Below are 24,470 nucleotides of genomic sequence, written 5' to 3'. Positions count from 1 at the left end.
GTCCAACCGAGTCTTCTAAGATGACAGAGGAGGTAGGAGCAGAATTGAAGGTCATAGAACTATTCACAATTTGTCAAAAGGTCCAAGAGAAATCACACATGAATTCTACAACATCTGGGTTTTGCAGGGTTTTGGGGGGGTTTTGGTCTCTAATTATATTGGCTAAATCCTGTGTCATGAAAGAAAGATTAATTTATTTGAGGAATAGGCAATGAAGAAATGAATTATGACATAAAGCATTTTTAGTAGACAAATATACTCAAACATGGGCTTCATTTGGGAAAAACTAAAAAGAGGAATTCTAGTAGATAGCTATGGCTTTTGCCTGCACTGCTGCCTACACTTCTTTTGGAAACAATGCTTTAATTTTTTATTGGGAAAAGAACCTTCCCCCAGTGTCAGCTGGAGTCTAGTTAAGCTCACCATTTGGTTCTGGGATGAGCATGTGACATAGACCTGGATAATTTCAATATCACATCCCCTCAGCCAGAATGACTGGTTCAGGTCCTTGTGGATGACCCTAGTCAGGCTACTAGAGAGATCTAGTGTCAGCTCTGGGACTTTCTAGAAAGATAAGAAGGAAACCTGAGCTATCAAGACCACCATGAGGGCGAAGTCTGTGTTAACATGAAGGAAAGCAGACTAGCAAAGAAGACAGATAGAACTGGTTGAACTGACATCACTGGATATCTCAGATACAGATGTACATCAGCTCAGCAAGATCCTGGACTTGTCAATTATATCATTGAATAAATGTAATTTTATTACATTCATCTGTTCATTCATTTTGTGAAAGCTAATTTGAATAAAGTTTTTGTTGCCAACAGCAAAGTAAGTCCGATGAATGCAAGATCCTTGTTAGCGAAATTGCCAGGACCATTAAGAAATCTAGAGGTGCTTTGTTATTCTATAGTCAGTTTTTTGTTTCATTAGACAGACTAAAGATTTGATATCCTACCGTCAGAACCTCAAGGAAATTTTGAGTCAATAATTCAATTCATCAGCAAGTATTAAATGAGCTCCCCTCTGGGCCTACCACTCTGCTAGCATGATAGGAAAAGGAAAGTAAGTAGGAAGCCTGATCCCTGCCTTCAATAAGTTCACAATCTTCTCAGAGAAAGTACATACATTAGAAATAATTCAGGGAGAAAGAAGAACCTACGTTTCAGTGGAAAGAAGTGTTAATTAGCATGCCTGAAGTGTTTTCTGTGAGCCAAAGATCATATGAAGTGTGGTAGAAAGATCCTGAGAAATAAAAAGTACCACCACTGCCATCAAGGAGGATATCATCAAGAACATACAACACGGTTTTGCAGAGATGATTTAAGTGCATTATAAAGCTACATGCCATAATTTACTAACAATTTAATAACCTCTGTACTAAGGCTTTAATGAGAAGCATGGTAATTAGTTTACTAATTTACTCTAGGAGCTCAGAGCCTTCTTCTCCCGGGGCTTCCAAGGGCCACCAACTTTAATCTTGGAGGCCAATCTCACCTAAACGTTGGATCTCTAGGATCTGGGGTTTTGTCCAAACTCAACCACAGAGTCCCATGACTTCTCCACTGAAACATGTTATTCTCTAAAAATCAAAACAAACAACCTCAAGTTTCCCAGTTCTCCATCATTTTCCAACCTGTCATCATCCCTCAACTCCTTTCCGTTCTCCAGATCTCCATAATTCTCTAACTGTCTGCCACCTTGCCAGCTTTGCAAACTGTTTTCAACCCAGTTTCCAGAGTTATCCAAGTGTAGTGTAAATAGAGTTCTTGTAGTAAAGGGAGAGGAGGAGATGAAATGATGGACAAAGGAGAGCAGAGATTGGATTCATGTCGATAAAGAGCTTTATTTTTTTCCTTTTTCCTCTGTTTTTCTTCTTTCTTTCAACCTCCAAATCCAGACTCCTTTGGAAAGAAACCACTATTGAGTAAAGAGTTGCTTTTGCACTCCAAAAGAGGAGTTTGCTAACCCAAATGATACTCCAACATATGTGTGTCTGTATCCATGTGTATGTGTATACATGTATGTGTGTGTTATGTCTTGAGGGTTAAGATTTCAGAGCTTTTGAAGAGTGAGGAGGCCAGGGGAGGTTGAGAGTGAAATTCACCAAATAAGTACCCTTGTTTACTTTATGTACTCATCATTTCTTCAGAGAGGGTGGGTGACAGATTAGATCAGTACTGCAAACATTCACGCACCCAAAACACAAAGAATAACTCAGTGATGGAATCAGAAAAAAATCCAAGAATTAAAGGTTCTCTAGTATCTATTCTGGTACCTTACTACCTTAATTTTCCCATTGAATTCTTACTAATCTCCTTGTTAGTGCATGGAGAGCATGAGGCATTGAAATGGAAATTACATGATTTGACTACATAGAGCTCTTATTTTTAAATAAAAAGTTGACATTTAATTGAGTGATAGAATAATAATGTTAAAATATTAGCCAGCATGATCCCATCCACACACCCCAAGTGGTCTCTTACCATGTCTTTTGTTTACACACTGTTCAGTCACCTAGGCTATTTCTATATAATTGTTTCAGAGAAAGGATATGACACCAAGAAAACAAAGAAATCGTTACTTCCCAGCTCTTTGATTCAAAAGCCTAAACAGTGAGGTAGAGGAGAGAAAAGAGTCATGATCTAGCAAAAGATATAGGATAAGATATCATGACAAAGTACACAGCTTGCCCTAGGTCCCCATGGCCAATTTAGAAAACAACATTCCCTGAATGTTATGAAGGTAGGAGCAAAGGATATGCAATCCTAGCACAGACTTCAACATCCTCCTAAAAGAGTGTCACTGTCCATGCTGCTAGGTTAAGCCCAAGGCAGGGGACAAAACCCCTGAGAAGTTTAATCTAGGTTAAGCCAAAGGAGACAAAACCCAAGAGAAAAGTGACTGCTGTGTACATTTGAGCAGGTAGAACATCAGAATTTCCCACTCTGCAGTGTGGCAGACGAGAAGTAAGATGACTGGCTTTGGTCACTGTGGCTCAGAAGTGGGAAGAGGAGAACCAGTGGACCAGAAGTGACTGTGCGTACTGGAAGTAGGCATGTCTTTGGTGACCCAAGTAAACTAACAGCGGAGGTCCAGATGAGACAATGAATGCCACAGCCACTGTGGACAGAGATCACTGAGGATCATATAACACAATGGATATCTTCAAAGGTGCCTATATGGGCAAATGACATTGAGGACCAGATTTTCCTGCTCCCATCCCCGCCCATGCATCACCCATAATGTAAAATCTGTAACATTAAATAATTTATAAAGGCAGATGGAATATCTGTTAAGCTCTATAAAAAAAAAACTGACATATTTAAGTAATCAAAACCCACTATCCATCTGAATAATAATGTTCAAGTAACTGTTTCTAATGCAAAAACTTCCCTTTCATATTGATGATCACAAAATTCTGTGACTGATCTCTTTCTAAAATGAAGCTGATCAAAATTTTACAGCTGACAAATATGATCAACAGTCACCACATAACCTTAAAGTAATAAAAGCTGAAACAGTTGCACTTCACCCTCTTGAAAACAGACATGACTGAAATATTTGTAAGCCAACAGGCACCAAAGGCATCGCTTCAAACAATGCTCAATAATAGCACCATTTTCCTGGTTCCCAGAGTGGTGAGTGGGTGGCTTAAGACTAGAGCAAAGTAAACCTCTGAGCTTTTATGCTGGGAGTAAATTAAAAAGTATTTATAATGTCACTCATTCGATGCCTCCACACTCATGTGCCATTTACATCATATCATGGTATGCTGCTTTTAAATGCCTTGTTAATTTCTAGGGTCTATGCTTTGTGCCATCAACAAAAGCTAATTGAGGACAAAGATTACGTCAAATCCAATGGATACCTCTTAATTTTATTAGATCTTTCTCCTGTATTTCACATTGCTGCTCATTTAGTCTTCTTAAATTTCTTCTTGCACTTTGCTCCTTGACTTGAAACATTTGATCATTCAATAAATAGTGACTGACCATCTACTATGTGGTAGGTACTGCCCTAGGCCCTGGGAATACCTCTACAAGGAAGAAAGACAAGATTCTGGCTCTTATTGTGTCAACATTCTGGTGTATACAAAAAAGGCAATAAAAAAAGAAATATATGAATTAAATAAGTTCAGATTGTGACAAGTGTTTGTTTGTTTTTTGTGTTTTTTTCTTTTTTTTCTGGCGGGGGGGAACAGATGCTTTTTATTGGTCTAAGCAGCATAACTAGTGATAGGCTTGGGCAGAGCTCCCCTCTGTCCTGGCTCCCAGCTTCCCCCCCCCGGGAGTTGGTGACTCACCCCCAGAGGAGAAGAGTGTTCTGGGCAGGGGTGGTAGACAGAGCCAGGATAAAAAACCCAGAATTGGGATCTGAAAAGGGATCAGGGTGAAGTAGAAAACATAGGGTTACCAGATTATCCAAATAAAAAGTCCATCAGGGCAGAAGAGAGGATGCTTTCCCCACATGGGCCCCTCTGCCCTTGCCAGGAATGGGAGGAAGCAGGAAGCTTCTGCTAGAGATTTCCTACTGTGCCCTTCGTGCCATCAGCATCTCCCGGGTGCTGTCCTCCGCTTCCTTCACACTCTGCTCCAGGTAGGATTTCTTCTGTTCTAATTCTTTAATTTTTTCTTCTGCTATTTTCTGTTTCTCTAACAGTTGATTGTGAATTACCTCCTTGGACTGAAGAATAAACATTCTTCCTACACCTTCATACATGTGAGTCTCACCTACCAAAGTCATGATCTCTGTATCTGTAAGATGTGCATGCTTTTTCATTCTGTTTAGCTGTTCAATCTGTATGTCTGCAAGCTTCACCTTCTGTTGAGTGTCAATAACTTTGGTTTGAAGCTCTGTGAAGGCCTTCTTCAACTCCTGATCCACGAGAAGTGTTTTTATTTAGGGTTATCAGGAAAAATTTCTCTGAAGAGGTGACTTATATAAGCTGAGACTTGAGTGATTAGAATGAATCAGGCTTGCACAGATATAGAAGAAAAGAAAATAGCAGGTACAAAGTCTCAGAGATAGGATTAATCATACCTCATGGCAAGAAGACCAGTGTGTCTTCAGCTGAGTGTCCAGAAGAGAAGTCGTAGAAGGTTCTAGAGAGGCAAGCAGGGGCCGGCTCTCTTGGCCCTTGTTGGTCTTGTCAACACTCTCCCTGCTTCTTCTCTTCTCTTCCTAATCATTCCATCTTAATCTCCTTCATAAGCTTTTCCTTTTCTGCCTTGCTCTCAAATAGTGGTATCCCCCAGATTTCAGTCTTGCCTCTATTCTTTCCCTTCTAGGCTTTTCCTAGGTTATCACCAACCATTTGATGAGAACGACAAAATCATCATGTCCAGTTGTAGACTGTATTGATCGTGATTCTTAAGTCTCAGTGACGGCCACCAAACCATATCAGTGCCAACCTATTAGACTTGTCTAAGTTGCATATCTGTATAACCCATAGCCAGGTAAGCGGGGGTAGTAAAGTTAACATATATGGTAATTATATCTAGGATCAACATATAAGAGTTGTATACAGCACATTCTAACAACTTTAGGAATAATATCATCTATAGGGAAGCTAATCATGAAAAAAGAAATTTCCTAATATGGAGCTGTTATACCTCTATGGCACTTCTCCCAAGGCAACATGCACATTGTCCCTCTTCTCTCTTAACTTCCCTCATGCTTCCAGGGACAAAGAGAACATCCATCCCTACAAGGTATCTAGTGGATTATTCTGGGCATACATGCTGTAGTTAAGATAATATGCCTTTATACCCCTTCTCCAAAGGAACATGAAAGTTGGATCCAGATAGATGGAATAATGTCATATTGGAATATTTCTATGATGTTCAATAGTCCTGTAATAATTATAAGTTATTTGGAAAGGCTCCTCCTGGTCATTTCTACTTATTACATAGAAGCCAAAAGAGCAAGTCTTGCACTATTTGCTATCTTAGACCTCCATTGCTTTGACACTTGAACTCCCCTGAGTTTTAGGTTCATATATCCAACCTCCTTCTTAGTCTATCCACTTTGATACAGCCAGGAAATGCAAACTCAACAGATCCAACACTGACCCATCACTCTCTTTCAAAAACCTATCCCTATACTCCTCCTATATTTCTGATTCATCTTAATGCTGTGATTGTGTTTTCAGTCATCCATGCCTGAACCTAAGAGTCAATTTAGACTCCTCTCTCTCTCTCTCTCGTCCTCCACATCCAATCAATTGGCAGTCCCATTTTTATATCTCTTAACTATCTCCCCAAATCCATTCCCTTCTCCACACTTTCATAACTTCTATTTAAGTTAGGTCCCATCACCTTTGGCTAGACCATTATGAGAGCCTCCTAACCAGCCTCTCTACTTCCAGTTTTATTACCTCTGAATCCCATCTAGACACTAATGTCATTGAAATCCACTATCTGTGCACACCATTCCCTTGCTGAAACCCCTCCAAAGATTTCCCATTTCCAACAAAATACCTCTACTAAATGCACAAGGCTCTCCATGGCTTCTTTCTATTCATTTTTGTAGCAGAATCCCACTATAACTTTGTCTTATCCTTTATTTTTTTCCAACAACAGATTTCTTGCATTTCCTCATGCCTTGTGTTGTTTGCTGTCTCCTTGGAATTATTCTTGACATTTCTATTCTTTTCATACCACCAAATCCAATCCAGCAGGAACTCCTATCAACTCTACCTTCAGAATTTATTTGGAATCTTACCACTTTACAGCATCTTTCCTGCAATCAATCTGTTTCTGAAATTTACTGTCTGTCACCCAGATTACTGTGATAGCCTCCTAATTGTGTCCCTGCTTCCACCCTTGTTCCCTGCAGTCTATTCTACAATAAGCCATGGTGATAATTTTCAATGTCAGTCACATCATATCTTTTATCCAATCTTTTCCCATTTTCCTTAGGTATAATCCAGATTCTTTACAATGGTTCATAATGTCTTATATGGTCTGCTACCTTGAACTCATTACTTCTCAGACCTCATCTCCTTCCACTCTCCCCTTTGCTTACTCTTCTCCAGCCACATGGCCTCCCTACCCTTCATGACCATGCCAAGCATGCCCTGCCTCATGGCTGTCACATCTTCCTTAAAAGCTCTTCTCCATATCCACATGGCTTAGTCTATAACTTCCTTCAGGGCCCTCATGAAAGAGTCCTTCTGTGACGACCCTACATAAACTTCCATCTCTTTCTATGGTCCATATTCTGCTTCATTCCCTCCTGATGACCTTTATATCTCTTATCAACACCACTCTATATTTAAGTAAGTTTTTAAAAAATTATTTGTCTCCCCCACAAGAATATAAGCTCGGTGATGGCAGAGATTATTTTCTGCCAAGTTCATCTTCATTCTTCTGAATCTATAATGGTATCTAGTACATAATAGCTGCTCAGCAAATGTTCCCTGAATGAGTGAAAGAAACTCTGTGTCCCACATAAGCTATTTTTCTGCCTGGTGTATTCCACTTTTTCTCTTCTGCTTTCCTTATGTTCATTTTCCTCAGTATAGATGCCATCCCCTCCATAAAGCTTTTCCAGAAACTCTAGTTTGGGCTAGTTGTTCCTCCTCTCTACAACCATAACACTGAATGTGTTATCATCCAGCAATTACTTTTCTATTAAAATGACATAAATCAATGCCTTCCTCTTACAGTAGACTTCAATATCCATAACAAGAGGGAATATGTCTTCATGCAACATATTCAATAAGCATGTATGAAGCATATAGTGCTAGGCTGGAAACATACAACATTGAACAGATAGGCAAGCCCTCGTAGTCATGAGACTTGTAGTCAAATGTCTTACTCAGTGATGCACTCCCAACATTTCACTGGCTTGGCACATCTTGGATGACTAATGAATGCCTCTACTTAGAACTTTTATCTTATATCTTACCTTCTCATATTACCTCTTTATCTTTCATCAGAATAAAGGGTACAAAATTTGAAGATGCTAACTTGGGTTTTCCTTTGTAGTTCAAAACCCTGCTCCAATTCCAAAAGTCAAAGGCATTCATGCATTTTCTCCAGGAACAGGAGGACCAAAAGACCCCAAAGTCAATAAAGAAGTAAATTGAGCTTCTAATCTGTTTACTTTTCAGGAACTTTATTGATATACAATTGACATACACTAAAATGTACCCATTTTAAGTGTACATTTTGATGAGTTTTGGCTTATTTATTAACCCATGCAACTATGAAGAGAGGTAACTTTTCCTTCACCTCAGAAAGTTCTCTTGCCTCCTTCCCGGCCAACCACACCAACACCCCTTGCCCAAGGGAACTACTGTACTGTCTTCTGTTTGTTTAAATATGATTGGTCTTCTCTAGTTTCACATAAAGGGAATCATTCAGTAGGTAATATCTTGGATCTGAACTACTTTTAATGTTTTTGAGATTCATCTATAGTGTTGCTTGGTAGAACGTATTTTGTTCCCTTTGGTTGCTGAGTAGTATTCCATTGTATCTATATACCACAATTTGTTTGTCCATTCATCAGTGGATGGATATTTGGGTTATTTCCAATTTGGGACAACTATGAATAAAGCTGCCACGAATGTCTGCATATGAGTCTTTGATAGACAACATTTTTATTTCTTTTGGACAAATACTTAGAAGTGGAAATGTTGGGTCATATGATAAGTGTCAGTTTAATTTAATGAGAGACTGCCAAACTGTTTTCCAATCTGACCGAACCATTTTTCATTCCCACTAGCAAAGTATTAGAATTCCAGTTGCTTTGCATCCTAGCCAGTACTTCTTATTGCCATTCTCTTTTATTTATGTTAATCTATTTCTTATAGTTTTCAGAGCAGACTAGTATCTTCATAACTAGTGCCAAGTTAGGGAACACTCAAGCCTTATAGAATAACAAGAACCAATCCGCAGATGTATTCTCATAGGCAACTTGCTGAAGCCTGATATTAGTTAAGGCTGGTACAAAGAAAGTAACCAAGATTTTCTGAGCCCCAAAAGCTGAAAGGGGGCAAAAAAAACCCCTAAGAAGACTTTGAGGTTCAGAAGGATACAGAAGATAAGAATGCAACCAGAGATCATGGTTGAGCCACAAGCTTTAGTAGGGGAAATACAGGGTTAGTTTCCTGCAAGGTGCTGGTCACAACATTTTCATCAACCAATCAGTACATAACCTCATTTTTATGTATGTTTCTGCTTAAGAACATCTTCTTTAATATATACTGTTGAATCCTAAAGATTGAATTCATGGCCAACAGCACTAGAACTCATGCCTGAATAAAGCTTATCTAACACAAAATTTTCTTCATAAGGCACATCATAGCCTTCTTGCTCTTGGGAAAGTTAGACAGCACTTCAGTGCTTAAGCTGTGTTTGGGCGCCATTTTAAATAGCAAAATCACCAACATTGCCAAAAAAAAAAAAAAACATGTGGCACCAAACAGACCATGAAAAGACTACTTGTTTACAGTATGAGAACTGAACAAGAAGACAGAATGTTGCCCTGCTCAACCTTAGCTGGGAAGGTGCACGTCCGGTGACAAGAAATTGCATGTCCACAAATGACTGTGAACACGCCACAAGGACTGAGTTTGAGGTTACAGATAAATTTTAGCAAGTAGGCAAATTTGCAAATATAGAATCCGCAAATAATGAGGATCAACTATGTGTGTGTTAGTGTGTGCATGTATCATAGATAGTATGCTCCGTGAAGATATGAATATTGCTGATATCGCTGATAGACCTGCAGAAAGAAAATTAGCTCTCTGTGGATACTCAATTCACATTGAATAATCAGTCATTTTTGGTCCAACATTAGTAGATCAAAGGTATTTAACCAAGACCCTGTTTCTCTGCAGAGGTGTTTGTAAATCATTTAACCTCAGACATTCTCTAGATTAGCTGAAGTGCTTTACACAGGTGATGGTTAACTTTCTGAAATAACAATTGCATCCAAAATACTAATATCCCACAGTTCAGAATCAGTCACTTTATCATTATACATCAATTTACCAGGCTTAGAAACCTTATTGCTTGGGGTTGGGTCTTTGTGGCCCTTCCTTAAGGAACCTCAGAATCAGGTCTTTGTGAGATCATACTTAATTAGCACCCCAATTTTCCCTTTCACTACCTAGCCCTCCCCTTTCTAGAAGGAGCCAATATAGTACTATACTCTTCTATATTTTAAATAAACCTATGTTGTCACCTATACCAAATGTAGACTGCTCTTTCTATAGTTTTAATTTTTTTTCTTATTGCCTCAGGGAAGATGTATAATAACTGGCCATTCATTCACTTATTTTTTTTTATTTTTTTAATTATTTATTTTTTGAGAGAGAGAGAGCATGCACAAGTAGAGGGGAGGAGCAAAGGGAGAGGAAGAAGCAGACTCCCTTTTTAGCAGGGAGCCTGACACAGGGTTCCATCCCAGGACCCTGGGATCATGACCTGAGCCAAAGGCAGGCACTTAACGGACTGAGCCACCCGGGCACCCCCACTTCACTTATTTTTAAAAATTATTTAGGAATTGAGGATTGAATGATGATATGTCCTTGATCACCATCATGCTCTGTGCAAGAATCTGTCATATACCTAAATGCCACCCAGCCAGCTCTCTGCTGGTCTAAGAGTCTTGACTCATATTTCCCAAACTTTGAGTCATCTTCATTTCTTTTCTACTATCTTCTTTCTTCTTCTGACGATCTTTCTTGGCTCAAAAACCTAGAACTGAATCCAATAAATATCTGACCTACTGCAGGTGAAACCAACAATAGCAACGACAAATTCTTGGGATTTGAGATAGAGAAAGTTTACATTTTCCTAACTATAAAATTAGTGAATTTTATTGTCCCAATGTATTTGACAAAGTTTTTAAGCTTATAAGAAAGAGAATAACATTATAAAAATCACCTCTGATCCTAGCAACCAAAGATCATCCTTTTTACAATGTTCTGAATGTTCTCCTACGCATCTCGTTTCAGACTGACAATTTGTGTATTTCTTGCCTTTTCCACTGTCCCATAGTTTAAATTACTTATAAATATAATATTCTTTTATAATGACATCATAATTTAATCAATCATTCCTGTGCTGTTAGACAAATAAATTCCTTGCAATTAAATATCATTGCAAAAGATTAGCTTGCTTTCCCAAGTGAAGTCTTAGTCATCTCTGCCATGGTTGAAAATGGCCTGTTATTTCTGATTGGAATACACAGTGTTAAATTTATTCTTGGAGAATATAATACTCTGTTTTTTTGCTTCCATTTGTGTTTACCAAGGTCACTTCAAATTTATTCCTACTAAAGGTGTGAATTTAGCAATGGAACTTTAAGTTGCTTTATTATAAATAAGTGACATTTGAGCAGAAAATATATAGAAGGACATCTCTGCTATAAACAAAACAAACAAAAAATATTCTTTTAAAAATAAAGAATGTTAGAATAATGCCAAAAATGAGCATGGAGCTTATATATGCTAGACTTCAAATTAGGCAGTAAAGATAACAGCGCAGTGTATTTAGGGCAGCCCGTTTCACAATAGATTATATATTTTATATCATGCATGATAACTAAAAGAAATTTGAGCTCTTATTACTCAGAGCTCATGAAACAAGATCTACTCTTTCAAATGTAAACATTTACTCACTAATTTTAATCATGGCAACCATTCTCACCCCTTAATATTTATTGAGCCCCTCCCCAACACTCACCTCAAGGAACATGGCGATGTACCAACTTGCTTTGTATTTGCTGCAAATAACAATTAAAAAGTCAAGAGAATTTTTATTTTGAAGAAAATTGTTAACCCACTACTAAGAGGTAAAATGTGCTCTCTTTATCTCATTAAGGTCAAGAAATCAATAGAACCTCAAGTATGGTCACCTAAGAGTATAGAATGTACTATAATGCTTATGTGGTAAGAACAGGAGTAGAAGAACCAAGTAGCCGCTTGGCTCAGGCAGCGTCTCTCTGTCTCTCTGTCTCTGTCTGTCTCTCTCTCCACTGTTGGGTATGGAGTAAGAGAAAGAATGTGTCTGGGAAGCAGTTTATGACAAAGGACTGTGATACAAACATAAGAAATAGGCCTCATGAGACCCCAGACCAAAGGAGGATGTTGAAAAATACCTAAATGTGGGTGATTTTCCACGGAAATAAATCCCGCCCACCATTCCTCAGAATACACATGCGGTCAGATTGCACTACCCTGTCTCCTTGAAGTGAGGTGTAGTGATGCCACTCGCATGGGCCAGTGAAACAGAAGGATGTACGAGCCTCGTCACTTCCAGGCGGCAGCTTGAAGAACATTGCACAAGTTCTCCATGGCTCCTCTCTGTTTCCGCTGTGATCCTGGATTCACATTTTGAGATATTGCCTCCATCCACCTGGGTTCACGAGTGACTATAATGAGGAGAGTCGCATTGCTAATTTGTTTGGGAAATGTGGCATGCACACGAAATAAATTTTTGTTGTTTTAAGCCACTGAGATTTTGGAGTTTTTACTAGGGCATAGCCCTAATTTATCCTGACCGATAACCAGCCCTGTGAAAGAAATCTCTAGCAACAAAACATAAATTGTTTCTTGTTCTCAGAATAACTTCATCTGCAAAGGACCAAGTAGAACTGTGGTCTGCTCTGGGGTCTTGTGACTTATTTGAAATGTGCCCCTGGGAGGCACAGAAGACTTGTAGAACATTCCTTATTCTGAGGTAAAATCCCCTTCTTAATTCATTTTCTTTTTTCCTCTTTTCATATTCATTCACTCCACAAACATTTATTTGTTACCTAATATGAGCAAAGTGAGCTAGAGATTATCTTCAGAGATGACAGGAACCTGGTACTTGAAGACTTTATCACCTAAGGCAGGGGATAAACTATTTCCAAACATTAGCATATAAAGTAGGAAGTGAACTTTGCTCCCGTAACTCAATACTTTGAAACAATTATTTAATTTGCTGCATAGCTTTCAGAATTTCAATGCACATAAGAATAGTTTTCCTTTTACAGAAATGGAAATGGATTCTACGTGGTTGTCTGGAACCTGAGTTTTTCTGCCACTTCTGGAGCTTTTTTCCATATGAATATACCTAGATCAACCTCATTATTTTTTTAACAGCTGTTTTGTGTTACATTTAGAAATATCTTAGTTATGTAACCAAGCTTTCTAGGGTACATGTCTTTTAAAAGTATTTATTTATTTATAAAATCATCTTATTTATAAAATACATTTAACTACAAAAGTGACATATGTTGATTCAAACTGAGTGGAAGGATATTAAGGAAAAGAAAAACCCATCTCAGATCCTAATTCAAAGGTGCTTAAGGTAAAAAAAAAAAAAAAAAAAAAGGCTTATTTTATCTTTTATCTCTATATTAATTTGTTTCTTATTTAACTGAAATGTCCATGGATCTTACTCTGAATATATAAGCTCTGCTTCTTCCTTATGCTTTGTTTCATCTATCATAATATTCAGATGGCACAGCTGTTCCAATGTACATTTTTCCAGACACACATCCAGAGAAAAAGAGTTTACACTCCCAGCATCTCACAAACAAGTGCCAAGACTGACTCTGACTTGACCAGCTTGTAACTCATAATGTCCCTGACACATTAGTGTGGCTGGTGGAATTGGATGGGCCATTTGACCAGGCTTGGGCACTATGCTCCTATCTGCAGTCACAGTGATAAATAACCTGCCCAAAACATATGACTTGAGTGAGAGAGAAGGGTGTGACTTTATAAAAAGGAGGAACAATAAGAGTTCTTAGCCAAGAAATAAACACTACAGCCCCTGCCTACCTCTCCGGAGCCCTGGTAACTCTGCCTACGTGGTATCACTCTTAGCAATCACTCCTGTATTCTTTTATAAATTTTCTATGCGTACACAAGACATACACAAATGGGACCACATTACATTTTTTTTGCTATCCTATATTTCATTAATAACCCATTCTAGACTTTCCAGATTAGTCCAAAGAAATCTACTTCATGCCTTTCAGTGGCTATATAATAGTCCATTACAAGTATGTACTGTAATTCATTTAAATAACCTCTGATTTAGGGATATTTGGTTTTTTTCAGGGTAGTCAGTACAAATATTGTCCCATTGAACATATTCGTACATAAATTTAGATGCATTTGTTCAAGTTTATCTCTACATTAAAATCCTAGATAAAAAATTACTAGGTCAAAGAGGATGTGCATTTAAAATGTGAGTAGATATGTTCAAAAATACAAATAAAATTAGTGGTTTAACGTGTTTGCACTCCTTTTGAGTGTATGAGAATGCTTGAGTCTCATTATACCCTTGCAGTTTTGCTCAAATGATAACTAAAAAGCAATGTTTTTATTTTATTTTGTATGTCACGGGCCACATGAATGCCATTACTTGTGAATTGCCAGTTTCCATGCTTATTTTTCTTCTGGGTATAAAATTTCTCTTATTGAGTTCTTCATATATTAAGAAGATTAGCACCTACTCTGCTCTGTTAAAACATTTTTTGGGGACTTTTGACTCTTTATTTTTTATGGTATTTTTTTGTTGTATCAAACTTTTAAAACTTTTATGCATTTAAATGTGTCAGTCTCTTTCCCTTGCAATTTCTGGGTTTTGTAGTTTACTTAAAAATCACTTCGAATGTACACAAAACTCACTGGGTTTTCCTCTATTCCTCTAATGCCACTTTTTCATTGAAGTCATTGATTAGTCTGAAATTATTGTTAGTCTTGGTATGTGGAAGTCATTAATCATCTGTTTCTTTCTTCTTCCAGATACATGGTAGATGGCACATACCCAACTATAGCAGGTTGGGGCCATGTAACTAGTTCTGCGTAATCATTTGTAAATGGAAGTTGACACACATCACCCTGGTCAGGCTATTTAATTGCCAGTGCAAGGCCTTACTTTTCCCTCTGATACATCATTGGCCAAGTTTGAGGTAGTGGCTTTCCACCAACTTGGGCCTTTTGAATTAACACAATCCACAGAGGTCCCCCCCCCGACAACCATAAGTGAAAAATAAACTTTTGTGGCACTGAGCCACTAACACTTGGTCACTTTTTAACTGCAGCATAACCAACCCTACCCCAACTGACACAAGAGATCAAGTACTATTCTGGAATTTTTTTAAAAATAAACACTCATTTGTCCTGAATGTCCTACCTTTTCTCTTGGGTGCAGTTTTATAGCATATGGTATCAGAGCCTCTCCCACATCACCTCCCTGTTAGTATCTGTTTGTCCTTGGCCCAACTTCCAGCTCCTACCATTAGCAACTCTTTGCTGAGGGTGTCCTCCCATTAATGGAACTCACTCTACCACGTGTCCAACAGGTTGGAAGTTACTGGAATTCATGCCTCCAGGAGCAACTCTCAAGCAATATCTCAGGAATGTTGGAGTATAAATAAATGCTGTCACTCCCTTACTCCTTAGGTGGGATAACTCTAAAGTAGAATAACTTACATGAGCTTCCAGAGCTTCTCTAGTGGGAATTATGCTTCATAACACTGTGCTCAGTATTTATCTGATTACAACTTTGGCAACCCATGGTGTTCACACTCAAAGGAAATATAGAGGAGGTAACATGACAGCAGTTATCAGAACTTAACGTGAACCATGACCTGGAAACTTTCAAGTATCAGTAGACAGAATCATTTCCAAAATGGTAACAAGCCAGTCAACTATCCCATATTTATTTGCATTTAGTGTTTATATTTAACCTTTTTTGTTGTTAAATCTATTCAAATTATATTTGAAATTTTCTTTCAACAAAGATCTCTCAATTTTAAACTGAATGGTTGAATTTTAGTTAAAGGTATATTTATATAAATTAAGAACAGCTAGTATATGGGTGGCCAGAAAGGCACAGATATCATTCAAAGATAATATGGTAATTCTTGAGGTATTATTAACTGAATTAAATCTTTAAATATATTTTTATTGGTGATAAAGTTCAAATAAGAAGAAATTTTTTTTTGAATGAAAGAGAATGTAATGGTATCCAAAGGATTGAATATTTAGTTACCTCAATTAATTCAAAGCTCATCTAATGTCTCCCATGAGAAGGGCATTTCAGGAATGCAGAAGTCTAAGTTGTGAAATTGATACCTTTCCACCATGAGTTAATCAGCATCCTCAGAGTTGAACAGGTGTCAGATGAGAAAGTTCAGGCTTTGCTGACCCAGGGCGGCAGGAAACCAACAAACTGAAGTCCCTATAATATATTACCAGATGGCAAATCAACAATCAAAACACTATTTCAAGTGATAGTTTTTAATATTTTGTCACAAGCCAATAGTGCTCTGTCTTAGAGAAAAGGAGTTTTGAGAAAGTCAGAGAGAAAAATCCACGTGAGCAGTTTACATGAGATTACGGCTGTAGGAGGAATTTTTCCACTACTCGCAAAGCCAGGAAAAAAAATCTTTGGTTTTTGTTTTTTGCAGAATTTGCAAAAACAATAACTTTAAATCAGCCCTCCCGATCTACCACAGGCTCTGGGTAATTATCCCCAATAGGTTCCTTTTAGTGAGTCACTTTCTATTTTTTTCTTCAAAAGTAGTTTCTTTTTGACATTTTTATGCAGTCTTTCTGTTTGCTAAAATAACAGAAGTCTCCTATTACAAAAACATCAACAACTGTCAGGGATTTTGTTTCTCCAGAGCTCAGCTCTCAAGCCTCCTGACACAGGGGCTAACATGGCAATCTGAGTTGTGAATTTCATACAGATCCCTCTTTTTCTTTAGCAAATTAATGAACTGAAATTGACACGGGCCTACCGTTCTGTTTAATTGTTAAATACCTATGCTGCATACCTGAAGTGCTTGGGAGTTCCCTAGAAGATTTTACTTTTCTATTCTGATCTTAAAGAACCCAGTGTGAGGAAAAAAAAAAAAAAAAATCAAGTAATGAGAAAAATCTGCTTCTGGCCAGGATGGAGAAAAAAGAACCGATTTACTCTTTCACCAGAAATAACCAAAAATTAGACAAAAATATATGAAGCAATGGTTTTTAAGCCATTGGATCGTCAGGTAATGAAGGATATTGATCCTTGAAGTGTGAGAAACATGTGAAGTGAAGCCTATGTTGCTCCACCTACTACCTTACTGAAGTTTCCTGGGCATATCCAGAGAGGGAGCGCCAAGATTAGAGCTGACACCTTGATTTGAGGAGATTGAGGTGAGAGTCTGAGGAGACAGACAGTAAAGAGGTGCACAGAGAGAGCACCACAGATATCTACAGAGTATCCCCCCTTAAATACTCAGCTGAATACAGATCAGTGTGTATATGTGAGGAAACTACCTGAGGCCAAAGAAAGAATCACCCCAGACAATTAGAAGTACCAGTGCCCAGTGAACACCTAGGGGTAAGAACAATGCCTGTGCCCATCAGGCAGATTGGAAACCTCAAGATTTACAGGGCATTGAATATAGCACTCAGAAGGATCTTTCCTCAGTTAATTATCTACTGATAATTATCAGTAGATAATTAACCCATGACTAAACCCTACACTGGTTCTGCCTTGCAATTATTAAAAGCAAAACCAGAAAGGACCAAACTGTTTCTAAGTAACTTAACTCTGTCTTAGAACAAAGCTCAAGGGTATTTCTAAGAACACAAATATATCAGCATCCCACAAGATAAAATTTACAATGTCTGGCACCCAATCAAAGGGTCCAGGGAAGTGACACCACCAGGATGGCAAAATAGGTTGTTCCTGACTCTTCTCCCTTCACAAGAAGAACTATTCAAGAACAAGACACCCCTGAGAGAATATTAGAACATGGGGGTGAGGCACAAGCACCCTCCTGCACCACAGAGACCAAGGCAGATCGCATTAGAAGGGACAAGAGAAGCAGCTACATGTTGACAGAATTGTCCCTCCCCCAAGGCAGTGCAGCACCATGCAGAGGTCTCTCCCAAGTCTCCAGTTTCTCTGGCGGAAACAGAGAACCCAGAGGGGGACAACCACCACCCCGCCCCCAGCATTGGGGTTACTTTGTAGGAGCTCCTGCCATGACCTTGCATCAGGGAGATTGCAAGAAAATCTGTGGGGCTTAATCTCTGGGAATCTGACTGTGATGGAGAAGGTGGGAAGGGGCTTGCCACAGCTAGCACATGGAACTTGGCAGACAGAGTTCATACCTACAGTGCCCAAATAGTAATCCCAACCAGTAGCTTTGCTCATCTGCTGAATGAAATCAGGGGTACACTCTGACCAAGGAACTTGGCTGAGTGTAGATCTGCCTGATTCAGATCCTCAAATGGGAAGTTTTTCCTGTTGTAGAGCCTGGTTGGCCCACACTCAGACAAGGTGCTGAGTCACAGCTCCACCAGCTATGGAGAGTGTCATCCAGGCCCATCTGACCAGAAGGGCTGGTGATAACTCCTGGAAGCAATGAAACCCAGTGGAGCTTCAGCCAAAAGATGGATGGTAAGAGCTGATCACTCACAAAGCAAAGCCAGTACTGGGCATGGAGTGGTCCTGTGTTACTCATTGGCAGAGGGATTAATTCATAGCCAAGGCTGAGGGTAGCTCTAGCCCCTTCCAACTAGAGAGACTGTTTGGGAAACTGAGAGAAGCCCAGGTGGCCTGTCCTCTTACGATCCAGGCAAAGGGGCTAAGACATAGCCTCACTGACTGTGGATAGTGTCTTTCAGCCTTATCTGAACGGAAGAGTTGGCAACATCTCCGAGAGGCTGTGCTGACCCAGCAACACTTGAGCCTAGAAGAGGGCAGGCAAGCTGATAGTTTACAGAACAAAGCCAGTGGCCCTCTCCAGCCAGGAAACTTGGGTGCAGGTCAGTTAAGACATAAAATGCTTTATTGATTTTAGAGATGCTTCTCCTGCTGTGCCCAGGCAGGAAACTTAATTCGTAGCCCTGCTCATTACTAATAGAGCCTTCAGCCTGTCCAACCAGAGAATCTAACCAAAGCACATAGAAAGCTGCATAGCCAATTCAACAGCCTTACATATGGTGGCACTTGAACAGAGAGTACAGCCCATTGCTTCCCCTGCCTGCAGAGCAAGCCAGGAGCCTCACCTAACCAGAGAATTCAGTGTACACTGTAACCTTATTTGGATTCCAAACAATGAGCCATACAGGCCCTGGGTCGTGTCCTGTTGCCGTACCAGGGCAAAAAAAGCTAAGTCATAGTCCTGACTACTACTAAATATAGTACCAAGTCCTAACCATCTAGTAAGTCTGACCAGAGACCTCAGACAACTGCAGAGCTCATCATCCAGACTCACCTGAATAAGGAACAAAGCCAAAGTCCTACCCAACCGTTCTCAGCCAGTGGCACATCCTCCCATCTTCTACCTCAGAGCTCGAACAGTAGCCTCACCCAAAATTAGACCATAATAGTAGGCCCCATCTGCCCAAGGACATTACCAGCAAACACACCCAGAAACCCAAACTGAGCTGACTGGTAAAAAACTGTCTCTGCCAGAACAAACCTGTAAGGTCTGGAAGAGGAGCCCAATTACATAAATGTGCAAATACCAACATAAGGAATCAAAGATCACTAAAAATCATGTAAAGGAAACACCACCAAAGGAAACTAGTAATGCTCCAATAACTGATTCTACAAAAATGGAGATTTATGAAATGTCAATCAAGGAATTCAGAATAATCTCTTAAGGAAGTTTAATGACCTACAAGGAAACACAGACAACTAAATGAACTTAGGAAAACAATGCATGAACAAAATGAGAAGTTTGACCAGGAAATAGCAACCATCAAAGAAATAAAACAAAACAAAACAGAAATCCTGGAGTTGAAAAATACAATAGCTGAACTAAAGAGTTCAACAGAGTTTCAAAAGTAGAGTCAACCATGCAGAAGAAAGAATCAGAGACCTGGAGGATAAGCCATTAAAAATTACCCAAATAGAGGTGCACACACACCAAAACAAGATGAAAAAGAGTGAAGAAAGCCTACAGAAATTATAGGATGCAATGAAAAGAAACAGTATTTGCATTATGAAAATTCCAGAATGAGAAGAGAAAGAGAAGAGGACAGAAAGTATATTTAAAGTACTAATGGTTGAAAACATCCTGATTCTGGAGAATATTATGGACATCCAGATCCATGAGACCCAAAGGATCCCTAATAGGTTGAAACTAACTAGGGCTACACTGAGGCATGCTATAATTAAATTGTCCGAAGTTAAAGACAAAGAAAGAACTTTAAGAGCAGCAAGAGAAAAGAGAGAAGTTATGTGCAATCCCCATAAAATTATAGGCAGATTTCTCAACAGAAACAACAAACTTTTCAAGCCAGGAAAGAATGAGATGACATTTTCAAAATACTTTTTTCTTTCAAAGAGAAAAAGTTTCCAGATACACAAACAAACAGGAAAATATGATCCATAATGAGGATATAAATCAATCAATGGAATCTGATTAAGAATTAACCACAGATGTTAGAGTTAGCAAAGAAGGACATTAAAATGGCTATTATAACTGTATTCCATATGTTCTAAAAGTTAAGCAAAAACATGGAAGTATAAGAAAGATTGATGTCAAACTTCTAGTGATGAAAATTACAATGTGTGAGATGAAAAATACACTTTCTAGAATTAACAGTAGATTAGAGATTGCAGAAGAAAAGATTAGTGAATTTGAAGGTATAGTAATAGAAACAATCCAAAATCAAACATAAAGAGAGAACTTTTAAAAATTGGACAGAGTATTGATGAAGTGTGGGACAGCCTCAAGAAGTCTAGTATATGAACAATTGGAGTCATAATGGGAATGGGGTAAAAAATTTTGAAGAAATTATGGATGAAAAATTTCCAAATTTGTGGGTGCCTGGGGGGCTCAGTTGGTTAAGTGTCTGCCTTCGGCTCAGGTCATGATCCCAGAGTCCTGGGATCGAGTCCCATATCGGGCTCCCTGCTCAGCGGGGAACCTGCTTCTCACTCTCCCTTTGCCTGTTGCTCTCCCTGCTTGTGTGCTCTTTCTCTTTCTCTTTCTCTCTGTCAAATAAATAAATAAAATATTTTTTAAAATTTTCCAAATTCACTAAAAACTATAAACACACATATCCAAGAAGCTAAAGAAACAAAGAAAATGATACCAAGGCACAGCATAACCAAATAGAACAAAACCAGTGATAAACAGAAAACCTTAAAAGCAATCAGAGAAAAAGATATGTACAGAGGAACAAAGGAAAGAATAACAGTAGATTTTGTTGCAAACAATAGAAGAGAAAAAAAACAGAGCAGAGTATTGAAAAGAAAAAAAATCTGTCATTCTAGAATTCTATACCTTTTGTAAAGGTCTTTCAAAGATAAAAACAAAATAAAGCTTTTTTCAAACATATGAAAGCGGAAAGAATTCATAAATTTCTTTGAGAAGATGAGCAAAATTGATAGATTTCTAGACTAATCAGGAAAAGAGAAAATATAAATGGTTGATATCAGAAATGAGAGAGGTGATATCACTACAGACTTTACAAATATCAAAATACAAAGGGAATATTAAAGACAATTTTATACCAATAAACTCTACAACTGAATGGTAATTGACAAATTCTTTGAAAGATACAGACCACCAGAGTTCACTTAAGAAAAAACTAGGTAACATAAATAGCCCTCCATTTATTAAAGAAATTTAATTTGTAATTTAAAAACTTTCCACAAAGAAATTCCAAGGCCTACATGGCTTCATTGGATAGTTCTATCAAAGGTTTAAGGAAGAAGTAATATCAATTCTACACAAATACTTTCACATAATTGAAAAGGAGAAATACTCCCCAACTCATTCTATGAAGACTGAAGTGCCCTGATATCAAAAACAGAGGGAGATATTACAAGAGAAAATACTGCAGACCAATACTCCTCATGATCACAGGTTAAAAACTTCTTACCAGAATTTGAGCAAATTAAATCCAACATTATATAAAAAGATAATATATCATGACCAAGCATGGCAGGTTGTGCGAGGTTGGTTTAACAATAGAAAATTATCAATGTATTTCATAATAACAAAACAAACAAGAGAAAGAAAAATTATATGGCCATCTCAATATTCAGAAGAAAGCATCTGATAAATTTCAACATATATTCCTGATAAAAACTCTCAGAAAACTAGGAAAAGAAGGGAACTTTCTCAATTTTATGAAGGGCATCTACAAAAATACAGCTAAAAAACTTCAAATATAGCTTTAATAAGATTAGAAACAAAGCACCACTTCTCTTCAGTATTGTATTGGAATTTCTAGTCAGTGCAATAAAGCAAGAAAAATAAATAAAATGCATCCAGATTGGAAAGGAGGAAATAAAACTGTCTTTATTCACAAAGAACATAACTGTTTATGTATAAACTCCATTGAAATCTATAAAAAACAACTAGAACGGTTGAGTTTAGGAAATGTTTCAGGAAAAAATATCAATATATAAAAATCAATTGTATTTTTAAATATCAGCCATAACAATCAGAAATTGAAATTTATAAAATAATGCCATCAAAAAATATAAAATAATTAGGGATAAATCTGACAAAAGAAAGATGTGTGCACTGAAAACTACAAAACATTACTGAGAATAATTAAAGAAGGTCTAACTAAGTGGAGAGAGATACGCATTCACTGAAGATTCAATAATGTTAAGAAATCCATTTTCTCCAAAGTGATCCACAAATTTAAAACAATTCCAATTAAAATCCCAACAGCCTTTCTTATAAGAAATTGACTCATTCTGAAATTAATAAAAGAATTCAAAGGACCTAGAATAGCCAAAACAATGCGGGAAAAGATGAACAAATTTAGAGAATTAACACTTATTATGAAGCTACAATATTTAAAATAGTTTGGTATTGGTATAAAAATAGACAAATAGAGGAAAAGAACAGAATAGAGTCCAGATACAGACCCACACTATATACAGATAAATGATTTTGACGAGGTTTCAAAAGCAATTGAGTAGAAAGATTAGTCTGTTCAACAAATGGTGCTGGAATAATTGAATATATATATATATCCAATTTTATATATATATATCATGGATATGTACACATATCTATGTATATATGTATGATCCATTTTTCATAACATAAAATTAACTAAGCATGGATCATAGACCTAAATGTAAAATTTAAACCTATAAAACCTCCAGGAGCAAACTTTTTTGGCTTTGGATTAGATAAGGTTTTCTTAGCTATGACGCCAAAAGCACAATCTGTAAAAGAAATATTGACAAATTGAACATCGTCAAAATTAAAATCTTCTGCTTTTTGAAATAGACTGTTACCAAAATGAAAAGACAAGCTACAGACTTAGAAAATATATTTGCAAATCACATATCTGATTAAGAACTTATCTGCAAAATACACACTTAAAAAAAAAGTCTTAAAACTCAATAATAAAACAAATAGTGGGGAAATGATTTGAAAAGACACTTCACCAAAGAAGATATAAATGGCACATAAACACATAAAAGATCAACAGTATTAAATTAAAACAACAATAAGGTAACAGACCTATTAGAATGGCTAAAATTATTTTAAAAAAAAGATTGACCATATCTGGTGTTACCAAAGATTCAGACCAACTAGAACACTCAACACTACTGTTGGGAATGAATGTAAAATAGTTCAACTACTATGGAAAACCATTTGATAGTTTTCTTAAAAATTGAAACAGACGTAAATATAATCCAGGCCATCCACTTCCAGATATTTACCCAAGAAAATTAAAGTGTTTACTAAGACAAAGACTTGCACACAAACTTTCACAGTACATTTGCCTGTACTAGCCCAAAACTGGAAACAGCACAAATGTTCAGCACAAAAAAATGGATAAACAAACAATACAATTGGAATACTACCCAGCAATGAAAATGAATGAACCATTGATACAAGCAACCAGTGGGTGAATCTCAAAATAATTATGCTGAGTGAAAGAAGCCAAATCCTATCCCCCCCACCCAAGGTACATACTGTTCAGCTCTATTCACAAAAATTTCCCCAAAATGCAAACTAACCTATGGGGACAGAAAACAGATGAGTGGTCGGTTGGGGAAGGCCAACCACTGGAAGGCCTTGAGCAGAGTCAGGAGGAGGAGACTACAAAGGAGTTTGAGGAAACTTTTGATGTGATGGGCATTTCCATTATCTTGATTATGTTGACAGCTTCATGTGTGCAACCATACGTCAAAACTCACCAGATTGTACACTTTAAATATGCACTACTTATTTTATAACAATTGCTCCTCAACAAAGCTGATTTTAAAAATTTAAATATGAAATAAGTAAACTTAATCTTTCCTTTTATATGGGAATTCAGAAGCCCTTTTTTTTGAAGATTTTATTTATTTATTTGAGAGAGAGAGTGCAAGAAAGAGAGCCCAGGGTTGGGGCGTGGGCAGAGAGGGAGACAGGGAGAAGCAGACTCCCTGCTGAGTGGGGAGCCCGATGTGGGGCTCGATCCCAGGACCCTGGGATCATGACCTGAGCTGAATGCAGACGCTTAACTGACT

General features: G+C 37.7%; 1 protein-coding gene and 1 pseudogene across 18 annotated transcripts in view; both read right to left on the bottom strand.

The window, feature by feature from the left end:
* Positions 1 to 24,470, bottom strand: part of LOC141374108 (uncharacterized) — a 127,404-nt gene that overhangs the window by 30,308 nt on the left and 72,626 nt on the right. For 9 of the 18 annotated variants that reach the window (XR_012380711.1, XR_012380702.1, XR_012380716.1 and 6 more), the window contains 3 exons: positions 16,014 to 16,202; positions 12,196 to 12,390; positions 11,703 to 11,742 (listed from right to left, as the gene is read on the bottom strand). The exons of 1 other annotated variant lie outside the window; for it this stretch is intronic. The gene's annotated coding sequence lies outside the window, so the exon portion shown is untranslated. Of the gene's footprint in view, positions 1 to 10,340; positions 10,719 to 11,702; positions 11,743 to 12,195; positions 12,391 to 16,013; positions 16,203 to 24,470 lie in introns of those variants that run through there. 8 more of the 18 variants (XR_012380729.1, XR_012380731.1, XR_012380708.1 and 5 more) reach the window with 8 other exon arrangements.
* On the bottom strand, positions 4,375 to 4,890 carry LOC112820193 (prefoldin subunit 1 pseudogene; annotated as a pseudogene).

Source organism: Callorhinus ursinus, unplaced genomic scaffold, assembly GCF_003265705.2.
Source record: "Callorhinus ursinus isolate GAN/ISIS: 27379988/994484 unplaced genomic scaffold, GSC_fseal_2.0 scaffold1, whole genome shotgun sequence".
NCBI classification, from domain to species: domain Eukaryota; kingdom Metazoa; phylum Chordata; class Mammalia; order Carnivora; family Otariidae; genus Callorhinus; species Callorhinus ursinus.
The sequence above is the reverse complement of the archived record's forward strand: the minus strand, read 5'-3'. Positions and strand labels throughout refer to the sequence as shown.